This window comes from Camelus dromedarius, chromosome 6 (genome assembly GCF_036321535.1).
Source record: "Camelus dromedarius isolate mCamDro1 chromosome 6, mCamDro1.pat, whole genome shotgun sequence".
Classification (NCBI taxonomy): Eukaryota; Metazoa; Chordata; class Mammalia; order Artiodactyla; family Camelidae; genus Camelus; species Camelus dromedarius.
Window position 1 is genome coordinate 53,359,497 of NC_087441.1, and position 19,082 is coordinate 53,378,578.

At 35.3% G+C, this 19,082-nt stretch overlaps 1 long non-coding RNA gene across 3 annotated transcripts in view; it reads right to left on the reverse strand.

Annotated features, from left to right (window-relative positions):
• Positions 1–19,082, reverse strand: part of LOC105092251 (uncharacterized) — an 855,833-nt gene that overhangs the window by 517,216 nt on the left and 319,535 nt on the right. For all 3 annotated transcript variants that reach the window (XR_010381298.1, XR_004138212.2, XR_010381299.1), the window contains one exon: positions 10,982–11,099. This is a non-coding gene — a long non-coding RNA (uncharacterized LOC105092251). The remainder of the gene's footprint in view (positions 1–10,981; positions 11,100–19,082) is intronic.

Sequence of the window (19,082 nt, forward strand, 5' to 3'; positions counted from 1 at the left end):
TACATATTGAGTACATGCTCAATTCTATGTAAGCAATATATTGAATACCATTATCTATCAATCTAGTCCAATTCTGCTATAATATTTCTCCTACAATCATCTCAACCTACAAAATACCACTATGAGCTTCTAAATTATGTTGGTGTCCCCTTCATAAATGGACTCTAGACCTTCTGAAAAACAAAATCAGCAGATGAGTTCCCCAGGTTTATTTAGTCAGTCCCTTCTAGAGTGCCCTATTTTCTGAGCTTTTGATCACTTCCAATTTGCCAAAGCAGTCTGGCATTTCTACAACATTAAATGTAAGGCATTCATTTTCAAGCTCCCAAGAAGCTTGCAAGCAGTGCATGAGAACCATTTTCAGGGTGTTAAGTTCTGTATCAAAGGAAGGTACCCCCATGTTGACATACTCTCCCTTATTCAGCCTTATGTTTCACCCTACCATCCTGACCAACAACTTCAGAACCCACTCTCAGGAATACTTTCCTAGTTACTGTCATACTTGTTAGTCATTCCTGCAATTCTATTGACATATAATCCATCCCCTCCCTTAGCAGTACTTTAACAGTTGGGTTACGCTGAGATGTAATCTTAGTTGTTGGTTACGTGGCCAAGAGAGGAGAAGGAGGTAGATTTGGGAAGGTAGCATTATTTTGCAGAGCATCTGCCTCATTTTTCTGTACAGACTTCAATTAGGAGGTATGTAGGGGATGCTCTATCTTTCAATAAAGGAGCTTGGACCACACATACAAGCCTAGAAGTTTCAAGGGAATCTGGGAGTCCAAGATTTGCATGCATATAAACCCAGATAACCCTATCCCAGGTTTCAGTGTCACCTTCTTTACCTTTCAGGTCTCTGGCCTTAGCATATGAAACTTTCCTCGGCTGAGAATTAAGCTTTACTCTTGAGTTCTGTGACTTTTACAATTATGCCTATGCCTGGTCTTCAGTTCTATCTGCCCTCCAGCTGCAGGAGCTGAAGGCCCCTTTAAAAGCTGCCAAAGAGGTCCTCTGACTCTCATACTTGACTTTAAATTGGTGTTTGATTGCCCTGGGCCTGTTATTTCATCTCTTCAAAGCACCAATGGTATTCAGAAATAGCTTCTGAATTCCACAGTCTTTATAATTTATATTTCTCTTGTACCTCTGAAATGCCAGAGATTGTGCAGAAGCCAGTTCATCTCCTTTTCCCCCTGGCCTATCCCAGTTGGTCTCAGTGACAGTTTTAGCAGTTGCACTGTGGTGTATGCCAAAGCTATGCAAACTCCACCTACCTATCACCAGCAATGAGCTATTTGTAGCAAGCCAGCCCTCAAGTTTCTAACTCCAGGATCTCATTCTTGGAGTCTGCTTCCTCAGACCACCCTTAGTACCATCTTAGGTCAGTTTCCCTAAAAGCAAAGCCCATCCAGGGTTTCAGATGGAAGAGGAAGATCTCTTCAAGAATACATACAAGGTGGCAGTGAAGCAGTATAAGGAAGGAGAAAGAGCTGATCAAGAATGTGGCCTCAGCATTGGTCTTAGTAATATTTTTGGATATGTCTACTCAGATAAGGGAAATAAAAGCAAAAATAAACAAATGGGACTACATCAAACTAAAAAGATTCTGCACAGTGAAGGAAACTATTAACAAAATAAAAAGGCCGCCTACTGAATAGGGGAAGGTATTTGCAAATGATATATCCAATGAGAGGTTAATATCCAAAATATACAAAGAACTCATACAACTCAACATTTAAAAAAAATAATTAAAAAATGGACAGAGGATCTGAATAGGCATTTTCCCAAAGAAGACATACAGATGGCCAACAGGCATATGGGAAGATGCTCAACATCACTAATCGTAAGGGGAAGGCAAATCAAAACCACAGTAAGATATCTCACACCTGTCGGAATAAACATCTCCTGACAGACAACAAATAACAAGTGTCAGCAAGGATGTGGAGAAAAGGGAACCCGTATATACTGTGAGTGAGAATGTAAAGCAGTTCAGCCACTACTTGAAAACAGTATGGAGATCCCTCAAAAATTAAAAATAGAACTACCACAGGATCCAGTACTTTCACTCCCAGGTACGTATCTGAAGAAAACATTAAACAAGTTTGAAAAGATATGTTTACCCCTATGTTCATTGCAGCATTATTTACAACATCCAAGATGTAGAAATAATCTACGTGCCCATCAATAGATGAATGGACAAAGAAGATGTGGTACATGGCACATGTATATGTAGCGTAGTATTATTCAGTCATAAAAGAGAAGGAAATCTTGCCATTTGTAACAACATGGGTAGAACTAGAAGATATTATGCTAAGTGAAGTAAGTCAGACAGAGAAAGACAAATATTGCATAATCTCACTTATATGTGTAATTTAACAAAACAAAACAAATGAACAAACATAACAAACTAGAAACAGAGCTATAGAGAACAATCAAGTGGTTGCCAGAGGGTAGGGGAATAAGGGAGGAAAGAAACAGGTGAGGAAGATTAAAAGGCACAAACTTCTAGCTGCAAAACAAATGAGTCAAGAGTATACAGTGTACAGTGTGGGGAATACAGTCAATAACTATGTAATATCTTTCTGTGGTGACAGATTGTATCTAGACTTACTGTGATGATCATTTTGAAATGTATAGAAATACTGAATCACTGTGGTATGTAACAGGGACTAACATAGTGTTATGGGTCAATTATACTTCAAAAACAAACTCATAGAAAAAGAAATCAGACTTGTTACCAGAGGGAAGATGCGGGAATTGGAGGAAGGCAGTCAAAAGGTACAAGCTTTCAGTTATAAGGTAAATAAATACTAGGATGTAACGTACAACATGGTATGTACAATTGGCACTGCTGCACATTATTTATGAAAATTGTCAAGAGTAAATCCTAAGAGTTCACAGCACAAAGAAAAAATTTCTTCTATTTCTTTAGATTTATATCTATATGAGATGATAGATGTTCACTAAACTTATTATGATAATCATGTAATCATGTCATGATGTATGTAAATCAAATCATTATACTGTACACCTTAAACAGTGCTGTATGTTGATCATATCTCAATAAAAATGGGAGGAAAAAAAAAAAGAATGCAGTCTCAGGTAAAGTCTAGCCATGGGCTGATCCATGCAGATTGCCAGCAGTCTGGAATACAAATCGCACCACAGTGTTGCCCCTTTTTGAGGCAATGAAGCTAGACTTCTGTACTCTTGTATCAGTCAGACTTGGTCTAAATGCCATCCCTGAAGTGGGGTAAGGAGTGTCACAGCCCCCCTGGCTAGACTTCCCTCATCAGCCAAGGGTATTTCTCAGGGTATGGGAGATAGGAGATGGGGGCTAGGAGATGGGAGTGGGGTGAGAGCTGTGATATACTTGTGGCCAACACTGCCAGCAGCTAGGGTATGGGTGCAACAACCCAGGAAAGGAGATAAGACAGAGTACCACAGATTCTACTAAGCTAGAAAAATTACTGACTCTGGCATTAGAAATAACTTAATTAATGACCCCAGATAGTTATTTTTTTTAGTGTAATAAGTTCATCCAAGATCTGTTTGGGCATAGAAAAAATATATAATACATACAAATGTTCACATAATCAAAGATTCATGAAGAAGTTTCATAAGATCACATGGAGGAATCAGAATACTTGTTTGGAGAAATTTATAAGATGACATCAAACTGAGGACTAGAAGTTGGCACCACATAGCACTCAGCCAGAGAGGACAAGCAGGACAAATTCATTTGGCTGCCAGCACAACTCCCTTCGTCTCCTTCAGGAGTGGCTGCCAGCCAGCAGCAACTCAAACTCTATCCAAGCCTATGTGAGGAACTTATAAGTTAACCAATTCAGAAAGTCAGCTCTTAAAAAATTAATTGGCTTCATCCCGATGACAGATAAAGAACTTCTCTTGAATTCATCAATAAGTTGTTAGTATCTAAAAGAACAAAATTCTATCTAAAATAAAAATCCATCTAAAATAAACAAAATTCATAATTCTATCCACAGGGTAAAGAGCAATAATCACAATTCTACCCACAGGGTAATTCAACTACTGAATCTGTTCTTCACAAAACTGAAGTCAAGAAAGTAAATCATATATATACACACACACATCACACACACACACACACACACACACACACACATATATATCATATACACACATGCATATATATCATACACAGACATATATATCACACACACATATATATATATCATGCACACACACACAGGTATTTGATATATATACCTTTATACCCATTTACTTCCCTGCCTAACACTCCACTCCTTATACCAAAGCAGCCATTTGGCATTCCTTTGGCATGACCAAAATAAAAATCAAGGCCCCCCATTGGCAACATTCCACCAAATCAGTCCATTCCTAACAAGGATGTTAGTTATTTTCTTATTCTTTCCCATTAAATGTTAAAGGACCAATATCCCATTTTAATAATGATTTGAGTCTATACAGTCCCTATAAAATTCCACTGACATGATGAAAAATAGAAGAGCAAAGCAAATTTTAAAAAAGAACTTAGCATTGCTAAAGTGCAGAAGCTATCAATAATCAAGAAACATAACTTTTTTTTTCAGGAAGTTTGAAGTACAACGACCTAGACTAAGGAAAGTTTGATTGATGTTGATTGGCTTGTTATTCAACATTAACAAAGGAGAATAGCTTAGCTTATAAACCGAGTAGTTAGGTTTCCCCAAAAGGACTCAGGAAATACCCAAGTTCTGCACAGCTGGACATAAAGCAAAGACAGCTCTTACATTCAGTCTGTCTCCAAGAATGGCTGACCACTGCTTGTTTTTTTACAATACCTGGTGGACAATATGTACTAAGTGAAGTTTGTATTTTACCATGATTTTCCTCAACAAAGGCAGCTGGGTGAGTGAAAAAGGGGAGAGGGATTTGCAACATTTCAGTTAACTTGAGACCATCTCAACAAATCCAAAATAAATAAAAGACTAGGGGAACTGTGAATTTATATAACACATTCATCATTATTGACCTCTTTCCTCCCTTTCTACTAGCAACAACAGCTTTGAAAATTTTTGGAGAGCCCTAAGTTCCCATCAACAGGAACTGGAGAAGAGAGAGTGCTGGTTAGAAACACATCAAAGGACCTTGGGAACCCAGCTGGAAGCCACAGGACAGTGATCCCCAACTTTCCATCCCAGGCTTCCCAGCTGTAAGAGAGTCTTAAAAGATTTTAGAGTAAAAGTTGCATCACTGGATGAGTGGCCTATTGATGGATCTCATCTACTGAGCTGTCCTCTATGGTGAAACCCCCACCCAAAGTCCACTCACCATACCAGCACAGTCCACCCCCAGTATCAGAGTAACGTTTATAAAATAGCAAAATAGACACTACTTGAAGACCATCAATAAATAATTGTTCAAATAAGGAATACTCAGCAATTGTTAGAAGAGATGAGTTAGATACAAATTAACTAAGATGAAAAAATTGCCAAACCATTAAGTAAAAAAAAAGTATGAAAGAGCCTTTACAGCATGGTTACATTTTTATTTGAAAACTTTAAGCATATTTAAGTAGATATAATGTATACTATGGAAGTGAAATATAATGCAACCAAAAAATAATAGCTGAAATACTATGTAACAAAATGTGCATTATGATTACAAATGAGTGTTAAGATTACAGGCGATATTTTTACTCTTTATATTTTTATTGTCTAAATGTTTGTTTTTTAACCAGAAAAAAAAAATCAGTTCAGACTTTTTCATTTACGTTGGTAGCTTTATCATATGGAACTGATCAAAAATTTTTATATTCCATGGCTGTGCATGTGTATCCTCTCTTGAATATGTGTTCTTTCACTTTTATCTTAAAATATTGTATATAGAAGTTGAGAATTCAGTAGAAAGAAATCCTAACGATTTGGCAAGACAGAAAATCTTGCTTCACCTTTGAAAGAAATGGTTCCCCATTCGGGCTATCTATTACTGTAGTTCTGGCAAAAGTATAACGTCCAAGGATAAGTTTAGAGTGATGGTCCTATTTCTTTTATGTGACTGCGTTATATAGTAATCTACATCTTTGAAGTTTGGTTATTTGGTTATTTACGTAGCATAAACTTCAGACACCTATTTCTGGTAATAGTGGATTAAATAATGCCTTCTAACACTCCTGCTAAATACGCTAGAAAACATGAATGAATATCAGAAAAAGTAGGCAAATACTATTTGAATGTATTAGAAAGCTAACAAGGCTGAGACTGGGGAGAAACTGAAGCCTAAACAGATAAGCTTGGCAACTAGGGCCATTTTTCTCCTGGGGACCTTTCTCTGCAGTTCTTGAAAATTTGGCTCAGAGTTTAAGGAGTAAGCAGCTCTTGTCTTGGGAGTCAGGGTGAACTGCAAGCAGCTCTCTCAGGGACTGATGCCCAATTGTAAATCATTTGGATCCTTGAGCTTGGGTTAAGGTGATCCAAAATTGCTAGTTTCCCTAACAGCCTGACAGAAGCAAAGGTAAATTCTCTCTATAGAAAGACAGTCTTATTCTGAGCTTCAGATATTGTTTATAAATTTTCATCTGGGATCATTTTCATTTTGCCAGATGGGCATCCTTTGGTATTTCTTGTAATATGAACAAAAGAATCTGCTGATTGAAGGCCTTCATTTTTTAGCTTGATTAAAAATAAGTTCATTTCATATTTATTTCTGAAGGATATTTTTTCCTGGAGTAGAATTCTAGGCTGTTAGTAACTTTCTTTCAGTGTCTTAAAGAAATAATCTCATTGTCTTCTTGTTTCCATTGTTTACACAGTAGTAATCACCAATGCTCACATTTCCCGGTAACTTGAACTCCAAAAGCCATCTTATTGTTCTCAGTAAGTCAATAATAAATGGATTAGGTAGACTTCTACAATAGGTCTCCATTCAGCATCTCCACTTCCTCAACATCCACTCACTCCTCAGCCCACTGCAGTGTGGCATCTGTCCCCAGTATTATTCTGGAATTATTCTTATTAAGAACAATAGTATCTGCCTCCCATGTCAAAGAACCTGCAGTAATATTATTGTTCCTCAGAAGCATTGCCCACAGTCAATAACATTTTCCTTTATGCTAGATTCTCCTACAAACACACTCTCTTGGTTTTCTTCATTTCTGTCTGGGCATTTGTTCTTCCTCAACTTTTCAAACTCTTCTTCCCTTTGCAGCCTATATTTTGGCCATATTGACAAGTCTTTTCGTTTCTCAGTGCTACACAATCTTCTGGCTCCTTGTGCTAGTATCTCTGAAAAATATTTGTCCTTGGTTCTCATTTTAAATTTCCTCTGGAAAATTTTTTTTCTATATACCTAAAACTACGTTAAGAGCTCCCATTTTTCTGCTGTCAACCATTGGTTGTAGTAGTCATATTTTACCATTGATTATTTGTTAATTATATTATTTCTTGCTAAGATATCAGTTCTAAGAAGATAGGACCATCTTCTTGTTCACTATTGAGTGTCCAAGATTCAGCCTCTGGAAAGTGCTCAGTAAATATTTACTGAGTGAAAAAATCTGCTGTAGTCTCTTCATCTCTCCATGTACCATGCCAGTCCCCTATTAAGCTTTCATTACTGAATTTTTGCAAAAGCCTCCAAACACATGCCCATATCGCTCTCCTTTCTCACTTACGTCTTAACCTACACATTGCTTTCAGATTAATGTACTCTATTTAGCCTTTAAATATTATTAAATATTATTATTCCCCTCCCTTTCCACCACACACATATTCTTGGGCACTCTCATACACACACACCCCTTCAAATACAATATGTTATAGTTACATATTTATTAAATATTGAGACTCACAGGCTTGAAGATAACATGTAGTTACTTAGAAAAATGGATGCTAATGAGTTAAATTGTGTAAACATCCTATAGTAATTAACCTATTTGTAACATAAATGTGCATTTGTTATACTTTCAACATTTGTTACAGAAACAAATCTGTAATTATAATATAATACCCACAACATAACTCATTATCCCCTATATCTCTCAGTGCTTACCTGTTATCTTCAAAGCTATGAGTCTCTGTGATCCAGCAATCCCACTCATGGGCATATATCTGGAGGAAACTTTTATTTGAAAAGATACAGGCACCCCAATATTCACAGCAGCACTATTTACAAGATCCAAGACATGGAAGCAACCTAAATGCCCATAGACAGATAATTGGATAAGTAAGTTGTGGTATATATACAATGAAATACCACTCAGCCATCTAAAAGAATGAACTGCCATTTGCAGCAACATGGATTGATCTAGAAATTATCATACTAAATGAAGTAAGTCAGACAGAGAAAAACAAAGATTATATGATATAACTTCTATGTGGAATCAAAATAAAATGATACAAATTAACTTACTTACAAAACAGAAACAGAGTCAGAAACATAGAAAACAAATTTATGGTTACCAAAGGGAAAGGTGGGGGCAGGGATAAATTAGGAGTTTGGGATTAGCAAATACAAAGTGGATCAATTCACTCTGGTAGGTGAAAAGGAACTTCTTTAGGCTATAGTACCAGGAGTGAATTTTGGAATATGAGAATGTTGAGGGGGCAAAGTAAAGATCATTTGGGAGAAGAATCATGGCCATTTGCATTTTATCTGGATAGTTACAAGCTCATAATTGATGACTCAAGTAAGGTAAGAACTGAAAAGTCTTGAGAACTTACATTGAGAACTTAAGTGGAGTGCATGAAGGTGAGAGAAAGGGCAAGAGGGAGAGCATCACAAAACCAATTGCCACAGGATGTTGGTTATGGAGTAGATGGGCACACAAGTAAAGAACAGACTCCCAGTTCAGGACACTTGGTTATGGAGAAAGCTCACCTGAGCCATTCAATCTTTCATTGAAATAAATTTGGTCTTCTTAATCCAGTGGATGAATTTTGTAACACAGCTTAGGTCTGCTATTATGAGTAATAATCAGAACTCCAATTGGAAACTGCAATTCTGTCTTTGAGATTTTGTTTTGTAGCTTGCCTTGGCATTACAAAGAATCTCTTCCATACTGGCAGACATGTCTCTAGAATGGTGCTACCAGAATGTAATAATAATCCAGAAGGCTACTGACATTAATATAACCTGGCTTGACTTTTCATTGTCGAGTTATGCTACTGTAGTGTGTACATCCAGCACAGCGCTTGAGTGCTGAAGAGATAGCTAAGCTGAATGGCTACTTCCTCTTTGACTTCTCTTTTCCCTTATTCTCTATAGCTGTCAGGAAACTATGGCCTGCAAGCAAAATCCAACCTACAGCCTGTTTTTGTATGACTGTAAGCTGGGAAAGATTTTTAAGTTTTTAAAGGACTGGAACAACAACAACAAAAAATATGCCACAGAGATTTATGTGGCCCACAAAGCCTGAAATGTTTGCTATCTGGTCATTGGCAGAAAAAGTCTTGTCAACTTGTGCCCCAGAAAATAGTATAGAGTTATCCTACTACTTCTGCCTTTTGTCCTTTCCTTTCACAATCTCGTCTGATTTTAAGAGGGCTTATTGCTTAATAGTCTCTACGACTTGTCTCCATTTCTAATCCCTGTCACCTTATTGACTGCTACTTAACTCTTCTTGTCTTTCCTAAATCATTTACCTTCCATATCCTTTCCCTACTGTGTCTCCCGAAATTCTTGCCTCAGTTTAGAGGAGATTGGCATTTAATAACCAATACAAAAAAGTATTTCTTGCTAGGTGACTGATTACAAAGTGTCACAGATGTAATCCTGAAGTATTCATCTTAATTTTTGCTGCTTCTTCAGGTCAAAAAAAAAAAAAACCCACAAACAAAAGGAAGTTGAAAAATCTTCTCTCTTATTTCATGCTGTCCATCTTTATCTGGATACCTTCCCTCACTCCTTTGTCTTAACTTCACTCTTTTTATCTTTGATTTTTATAATCCTAATTAGCTCTAGTCCACTCACTTGTTAACAATTATCTCATCTCTAGCTAATTGAAGCAATCCTTAATTTTTTTACTTCAGTTTGTGTGTGTGTGTTTGAAATGTCAAATGCAGTCATATACATCTCTTAAAATTTTCTAAACTATGCTTCACTTTTTAGAGATGAATCAAAGCTAAAGAAAAGTGACCTGGACATTTTCCAACATGAGTTTTCTGCTCTTTTCAGATAGTAGGCTTGGTAATTGCCAATAATCAACATAAAAAAGAGCTACCGCAACAGTTTCCCACTTTTCACCTCATTATTTCCATGAAAATGATGAAATACTTAACCTTTTCCTCATTTTATAACATTCGACCATCTACAACACAATATAACTTACAGACCTATGAGGAACTAAGTATGGACACAGCAAGGTTTTCAATTTCTTTTTTATATTACCACCAAGTCATCCTCACATTCTAAATATTTCCTTTTAAGGTATTAAGTGGTATCTACTTCAACTTTTTTTTAAAACTTACTAGCACTCAAAAAATATTTGTGCTTTTCTCAGACCTTTCCATTCTCACAGGCCCGTGTAAATGACAGGGCAATATGATCCTAAAAAGTTCAACACTATATGCATTATGAAAAAAAGTTTGTTGTGCAATGTTATAACATCCACTTACTCCATAAAGACAAAGAATAGTTCTGTCATTATTGAAGTAATATAGAACACACTCTGGTTACGCAAAAACAAGAACTTCAAGCCTGAATGGCAACAACACTTGTATGTAATGAGCCTGTTTATACACACCTAATTTAAATCTCTTAGGTTTTCACTGGTATCTTTTATAGGCTAAACCAAACCCTAAGGATGTAATCAAACTAAAAGGATTAGTGCTTATTAATAAGCTAGCAGTAATATTTCATCAAAAGTTTGCTAAGTCTCTCTCTGCAAAACCAATAGATAAAAGCAGGCAGGGCATGAAAGTGTCTGTCTACTGCATTAGAACATGACGAAAATAATATTTCTTAACATTGCCAAAGAACCATCTATTTCTGAAGATCATACCAGTTCCTATTGCATAGGCCAGTAAGGGTCATTAAACACCAATGGGTCTCTGAGTCCTTCTTCAGAGTCAATGACATTGTAGACTTCACTCAGGATCTCATTTTCCTCCACACAAGGTCTGCAGGGCAAAGAAGGCAAATGAACTATGAAAAACATAATCACTGCTTTTACTGTTGCTTTTTTTGTCATAAAAATTCCATTTATTTAAATTCCATTAAAAAGCACATTTGGCTGCCGAGAGCATAAATATACACTTTTATTATACTTAGCATTTTTCATTTTCAAAAAAATTCTGACATTTGTTTAGATAAAAATGCTAAAATATTTTCAAACTACCTGTTTTAGATAACCACTTTCTATGTGTTTGTTGCATATAATAAATGCTGGAAAAACAAGTGATTTGGAATGCAATTCAAAAACTGTATATATTTCCCATTAGAAGTTATCAGATTACACTGATCATTATCCTTACTCTGTCATGTGCCTGCCACTACGACTTTTCCCAAAATACAGCTCTTAGGAGAGTGATTTAAATTACTTGAGCTGTAGTGGAAAACATTTTTTAAAAATCTCATTTATCTAATTGCTGTGATGCATTTAATAAATCATTAACTGAGCAAGTGCCAGTGTTAGAAATTCAGAAAGGCTCTTTAACACAATGTTCTCCTAAAGACAAAACTATAACTCAGTCATTCATACTTGCCTGTGCAACTTGGCAGATCACCAAAACCAAATATTGGGGGAAATTATCAAGCAACAACATTGACAATACTTCCATCCTAGAAATAAATTTAAATTTAGTAAAACTAAAGGTAAAATTAAACTACCTAATACCAGAGTCATTCTTCTTTAGAAATATATATAAGATTAAACCAAGATTACAAATTTATTAAGAATTGAAATGATCTCTAATTTTATTATAGTCCCAGACCTGTGCACATAGGTTGTTTGGGAATTTTTCACCAATTTATTTTTAGAGTATTGAAATGGAATAGCCAAGTAGCAGCATTTACATAAGAAGATACACCTAGGAACACTCTCTACAGTATCATTTGCAAAAATAAGAAACTGGAAACAACTTTAATGTCCATCAATATGAAATTGTTCAAAAATCATGTTCTAGTCACACAATGAAATACTTTTTAGCAGTGAAAACAAATATTTGATCTACAGATGTCAATTGGATCCATTTGGATAGATATCAAAAAATTGTAAGCAGAGAGCAGATTATGATATCATTTATATAACTTTTTAAATCATCCCAAAACAAGTTTATAAATCATTTTAGATGACATATATGTAGTATATGAATCTAAACATACTTAGGAGACCAGTATGAAGAGGGCAAGGAGGGGAATAGTTTTAAGGGGGGGGGGCACACAGAGGAATTCAGCTCTTAGTGATTTATTCCTTTTAAAATACCTGGAATAACTATGACAACATGATGAGGTTAACAAATATAGATGATGTTTATCTGTTACACACTATATTGGTGTATCTATTTTCATGTGTATCTGGAGTACATTATAATGACAAAACACTTACAGGAACAAAATTAGTGAGACCTCATTGTTATATTAATAATCAAAAAATGGCTTCTATACATTGGCCTGTGTTGTCTACTTCTTCACATCAGGTTGGGACCTTAGCTCCTATGCTCACCAAAAGACCTCCAAAGTTTTACTCATCCAGTTGTTTTCAATGTAGCTGAAATAGGGAGATTTTAGCTATTTAGAGTCTTCCTGCTTTGCATACCACACAAAACTGCACCCAAGATGTGCTAGCCATAGATCAGATAAGCTCTGTGGTCATAAAAGAAAGACTCCATGCTGCTGCTGCCCGTCAGAGCCCTCTGACCCCGAGACTCTCCACCCTGCTGCCCGGCAACATCATCTAGGCACTAACCCCCTCTCTGCCCCTCCTTCTTCTGAGGACTTTTCCTTGCCCTCTTGTTCTTCTAGGTATGGTCCCTCACCTCTTGCCTCTGGAAGGTCTCCTGCTGTGAGGGACACTTCCCCAGGTGGAAACCTGCTAAAGTGCCACCCAAACAAAACTCATTGTCTACTACTGCCACCTTATGGTCAAATCTGTTTCTTTGATCAGCCCCCAAATCCTTCGAACTCAATACACTAGGGAGAAGAACTGGGAAACATCAGAATAGAGGTCAGGAGACCTGAATTCTAGCTTCTGTTCTCCACTTTGGCCTTTTCAATAGTCAGAACGGTTGAAATAACATTAATCTGGCTAAACATGTCCAGTCTTTGTCAAGAAGAGGATCATTATTTCTTCAAGAATACTTGTTAGCTGTGAGTTTTCAGAAAAATACCAGAATCTTTTGGTTGGCCATTTAGAAAACTGTAGCAAGGAGCGTGGTGTTCAGAGAGGTGCACGGGGCCCTCCTGGACTGCCCTGCTGCTCACACTGTCAAGTCCTCCTCTCTCTACCACTGCGATGAGCACAGTGCCTGCCAGGCATCAGAGGGACAGCATTTGAAACTCATGTAATAAAACATTTAAATAGAAGAGGAGAAAAGGAAGTTTTATCAAAGGTAAGAATTTAATACTAAAGCAATAACAATACAAGTGGAATAAAAGGAAGCATAAAGGAGTAAACTAAAAAATAATAATAAATGGAAGTTAATCGCTAAAATAAAAATTAAAAGGACAGGCATAGAAATACGTCTATCATGATTGGATTGTCTCTTTCACTCATACGTTCATATAAGAATAAATATTTACAGAAGAATATTTAAGAAAATGTAAAACTGGAATGGGGGCAAGAAAATCTCTTTATGACCCTCTGTACTCATTTGAATTTTTTTTTGATCAAAGGCATGTACAACATTGACATGAACCAAAAACTTAAGACAAAACAAATATCAAAATCTCCTAAATTTTCAATGAAATTTCATAGTCTAGATTTATAATAAAATTTCTAGGTTTTAAAAGATATTTATATCCAATAGAAAGTCAGTGGGATATATTTGTCCCAGTGACAAAAATTTTGATCCCTGCTCTATATCCTCAAAATTCTACTACATGTAATTGGAATTCAGAAGGGTAAAAATCCTATTATCTTGAGACAACAAACAATAAGAATAAAATAGGTTACTTTTTCACAAGATCTGATGTAAATTAACATTATAATGCACTGAATCTGAAAATCCCCTTGTTTTGTTTAGCTCAAAATAGGGTACTTTTTTCAGAAACTTATATTTTAAATATAAATAATTATATCTTGATTTTCATATCCCATTCAGTTACTTTCTCAGGATTAACACTGAGAGAAAATCTAAATATTTTGAATCTAAACTGCCTAGCTTTTCAAAATATTTTTTCTCTCTACTTATATTTTAGCATATCTGCTAAATTGCAACATTTTCATTTGCCTCTCTCTGATTCCCGAGCACACTGACCTGCACTAAGTCCATACGGGTGACACTGAGATGCAATGAACAACAGGTACCTTCCTCATCTTGCATGTCCCTGAAGAGCACCTGCTGTCTTCAGAAATGATTTAAGTGACCCAGGTTTGAGGCATCCCATTGCAACGATTACAGTTCATATAACTGAAGAAAATTGTGTGAAAGCTACATCTCTGTTGGATTTAAATTCACAGAACTACATAGCTGAGATTCAGAGCCCTAAATAGGATGTCATATAGGAAAATGCCAAACTGGCTCCAAGTGATGATTCCTTTTCAATTTTTGAAAATAGTAATGTTAACCATTGCATCATTATCTATTATCCTGCTAGATGTTTTATAGGAAAGCTCCATTTTGGAAAGTAGTGCATTACTTCACAATTCTACCAGTTTCCGTTAATTATGCATGTGTATACTTAAGCATACATACATACATACATACACAGTTATTTAACAACTAAATGAAGACACACACAAAAAAATTTAAAAATAACTTAGCACATATATCCTTTTTATTCCTAACAAGTTTCTTTTACCTTTTTTAGGAAAGTAAATGTGACAGATTTTCAAAAATTGGCCCAGGGACTATCTTTGAGACAGCCATGGGAATAATCTGCCATAGAGAATAAAGCCACAGCCATGATACAGTTAGAGGTTTGGGAGTCTTGCCAGAAACAAGCTGGTAGGGCCTGCAGACTAACCTCAATTCATGCAGTTCTCAGGCAGATAATAGCTGCATGGTTAGAAGCCACTTCACTGACTCACCTAAACACTACTTCAAGTTTCCCTTCTATGCCCATCTCACAGCATGGTTTGGAAAATATTTTATCTTTGAAAAGATACTAACTTACTAACTATCTACCTGACAGTGTACACAGATTTGCATCTAAGCAAGAGCTCTTTCTATGGGAAATTAAGATTTTAAATTTTTTAAGCAATAATGCAAATACTCTTCATTGTGAAAAAAACTGAAATTATCTGAAATAATAATTTTTAATTCTTTCTCATTATTACATACTACAAAAGCAAACAACAAAAATCTTGTGTATTCTTCTACAAATATGCAAATCTATGTGCTAGTACAAGGGTCAATAAACTTTTCCTATAAAGAACCAGATAGTAATTTAGATATTATGAGCCTTTATAGTCTCTGTACCAACTATTCAACTTCACTGTAGTAGCAAGAAGGCAGCTATAGACAATACATAAACAAACAGTCTGGATTCCAGTAAACCCTATTTACAAAATCACTTGCTGGAAATATTTGACCTTTGGCCCTTGTGTCATAGTTTGTCGAACTCCGTGCTGGTCTGTAACACACTTTTACCAATGACACAGCTGATAACTATAAAAATGAACATCTATAATTAAGTATAAAGAAAAAAATAATCCACTTCCTATTGAGGTATAAGTGCAATCTGCTCTTAAACTGTAGCATTAAATCCCAGAAAAAAGGTGAAAAACAACAAGAACTAAATGCATTTCTTTTCAGCTTTTGGTCTTTCTATTTACTCTTCAACGTTTTTTGTTGTGTTTTAAAAATAGTAACTGATCATGCAACTAGAGAGAGAGAAAACTAACATTTCAAAGGGCAGCACTGCTGACAATTGAGTTCTCTGCTAGGTGAAATGGGCATTGACTTATCCCAAAAAAACAGAAGTGGATGTTTTCAGTGAACATCCTAGAAGGTGTGCTTGTAATGAAAGATTAGTCAATAAATGCAAAATGTACTTTTTCTAAAACTTAAGGTTCAAAGTAGAAGCTTTCTAGAAGAGGTTTCTAGAATATATCAGGTATTGGCTTAGCTCCACAAACCCACAGCACTGCCTTTATTTAATTACCATCCATGAAGCATTCTGACAGCACAAATGCAGTGCTTAGTAAGCATCTTACTCCAGACAGATTGAAGAGGTATAGTAGCACTGAATTTACAATACACACCATGACTTGTTCTGTTATCCAGCTTTGGGGATGGAACATACTTGTCTCTATAATGTGATGTCCCATCCAGTTTACCTGTGGCAAACAGGAGTAAATATAATGAACCAAAATGCTGGCATATTAGTGAGATGAGAACAAAAATATTTTTCTTTTTTCAAGAGGCTTTAAGTAACAAGAAGTCACCATACATAATTTATTCACACTGGCACTCTTACGCAAAGTAGTATGCATTTAACATTTTTCAGCATAAATGAAAACTTACTGCAGGGTACTATTTTCTCAAATTTTTCTTGTGATCTTGAGATCTGACTAATGTATCAATTAAGAGAAAGAAATGCACCATCATATTTGTCTACCGTAGGCACATAAACTGATTTAGTACTTTGAACTTTGTTCCAGGACACATATGTCCTTCACATGACCTTCACAGGCAAAGTTTGCTTTGTCAGATGTTAAGATATTGAGTTGTATGGTTGAAAGTCTAACAGTAGGTACAAACTAGTAAAACAAAAAGTATTTACTAATTAAATAGTTGTAATATATTGCTGCATCTGTTTATACATATGGCAACTAGAATAAAATAAGATCACGTAATTAAATTTAACATTTTGCTAAAATCTGCAAAAAGCCTTTTTACTGATAAGATGTTATGCATTTCTTTTAAAATTTTTTACTTCTAGGAAACTAAGAATGTTAGGCTGTTTATCGAGTTCAATTTTGATAGACATAAATGGAGAAAATGTAAGTTGACAGAATAAAAGGACTTATATCAAAACTTTGTATGGGAAAAAAAGGAGAGAAAGGTAACAGGGAACATATTTTTCAATGAAATAATTTCTTTTTGAATGTTTTTACTTATCAATAAGAATCACTTCTTTTTAACCATTAACTTTTAGCATAAATAAATTTTGCAATGTCTTTAAAAAGGACATTCAGCTTAAAAAAATGACTGAATTGGTTTCTGTTTCACAATACTCTTCACTAAAGACCCACCACATATCATGGACTATGCAATATATATCATTGTTATTTAGCATTTGTTCCACATAAGAAGTCTAGTGAATAGCATATTACAGCCAGGATTTCTAGCAATTAGACGGAGCCTTGTTAACAAAATCAATCCTTGCAATGCTCAAACAATGAAAATATGGCACATGGAAGAAAACAGAGATTATACCTAGCCTTTCAGAATATAAGGGTTTTATGTTTATCTTTGCCCTATAAATCCACTGATTCTCCTAACTGTACTACCATTGTGAACGAAAAGAACAAGTCTCTCTCTCTCTCTCTCTATATATATATATATTCTTTTTGTATATACACATCTATATGCATATATATGTATACACAATATATATTTAACAAAATATATATGTATATTTAATATATGCATATATAGTAAATATATATATACATATATATAATTTAATAAAATATATAAATATATAACAAGTAAAAGTGTCTTAGAACACCAGAGAAATTAGCAACCCAGTGAGACTCTTCAAATGCTCAGTATTTTGTATTTATATACTATATATATTAATATACATAATTGTTTATATTATATGTATATTTATACTTAGGTCTCCTGAGCCATAGTTTAAAATTGCTTCCTAGTTTTATACCTGGTTTATAATACTTTACTGATGTTCCTTCATATTCCTTGAATTTTCTTTTAAAGTTAATGGAGAAGTACACAGCATGTGGAATATTTTTTCTAATGCCTTTGACACATATTTGGCGGCAGCAGTACCACAGGGAAGTGGGGGAGGGAAGAAGGGTTCTATGCTGTCTTCAATAAACTACTCATTGCAAATAAACATGAGTAATCTTTTACTCTGATACTGTACTAATCACTTAGGGACCAGAGGCATTGTCATCACAACAAACATTCACACACAGCCTAGATACCGAAGCTCTGCTGCGAGACAGGGGCCTCCCAGTCTCTAAAATATATATTTGGCTTTGCTCTCCTCAGAATAGCCACATCAATAACACTATATTCTGATTTTTCACGTATTCTGTCTTAATCACCTCTCCCTGCTCCTGACTCATAGCAAGCTGATTTAACCCTGGAGTGAAGCTTGTGAACGTACAACAAAGAGATCAAAGGATTTAGAACATTAAAAAATCCATATATATATATGTATATGTATATATATGTGTGTGTATATATATATATATATATATTAAAAAGTGTCAGAACATCAGAGAAATTGGTAACCCAATGGTTACGTTTCAGGCCTAATTAGTTTTTCTGAGACATTATAAGACAGTCAAAATTATTAGACCAGTTATTTGCTTGCTTGTTTATCTCAATGCAGAATTTAAGTTCCGCTTTTGTTTTGTTTTACTGGGTAAACGTGGGTTTGAGAGGCAGTAAGAAACTGGGCTTAGTGATGTTTAAGTACAACTTCCTCATTTTGAAGATGAATAAACTGAGACTAGATTTGTTTCACTTCTGCTTCTCTAATCACCAAAAATCTCTCTTTCGTTGACTTCTTTTCTTCTAATTCTAATGATTCTAAATCAACCAAATAAATATTGGAGTTCGGATCTTTCATATATAAAATCAGAGGTATTTACACAAGTCCAAGACTGAATGCTAGCATTTTTTAAATGCAACCATGTGAAATTACTATTAAAAGCACTTAAAATGTCTTACTATTGAATGTCTCCATGCAACTAGAAATAACATGATTTTAAAGTCTCTTCATGTACAACATGGAAAAATACT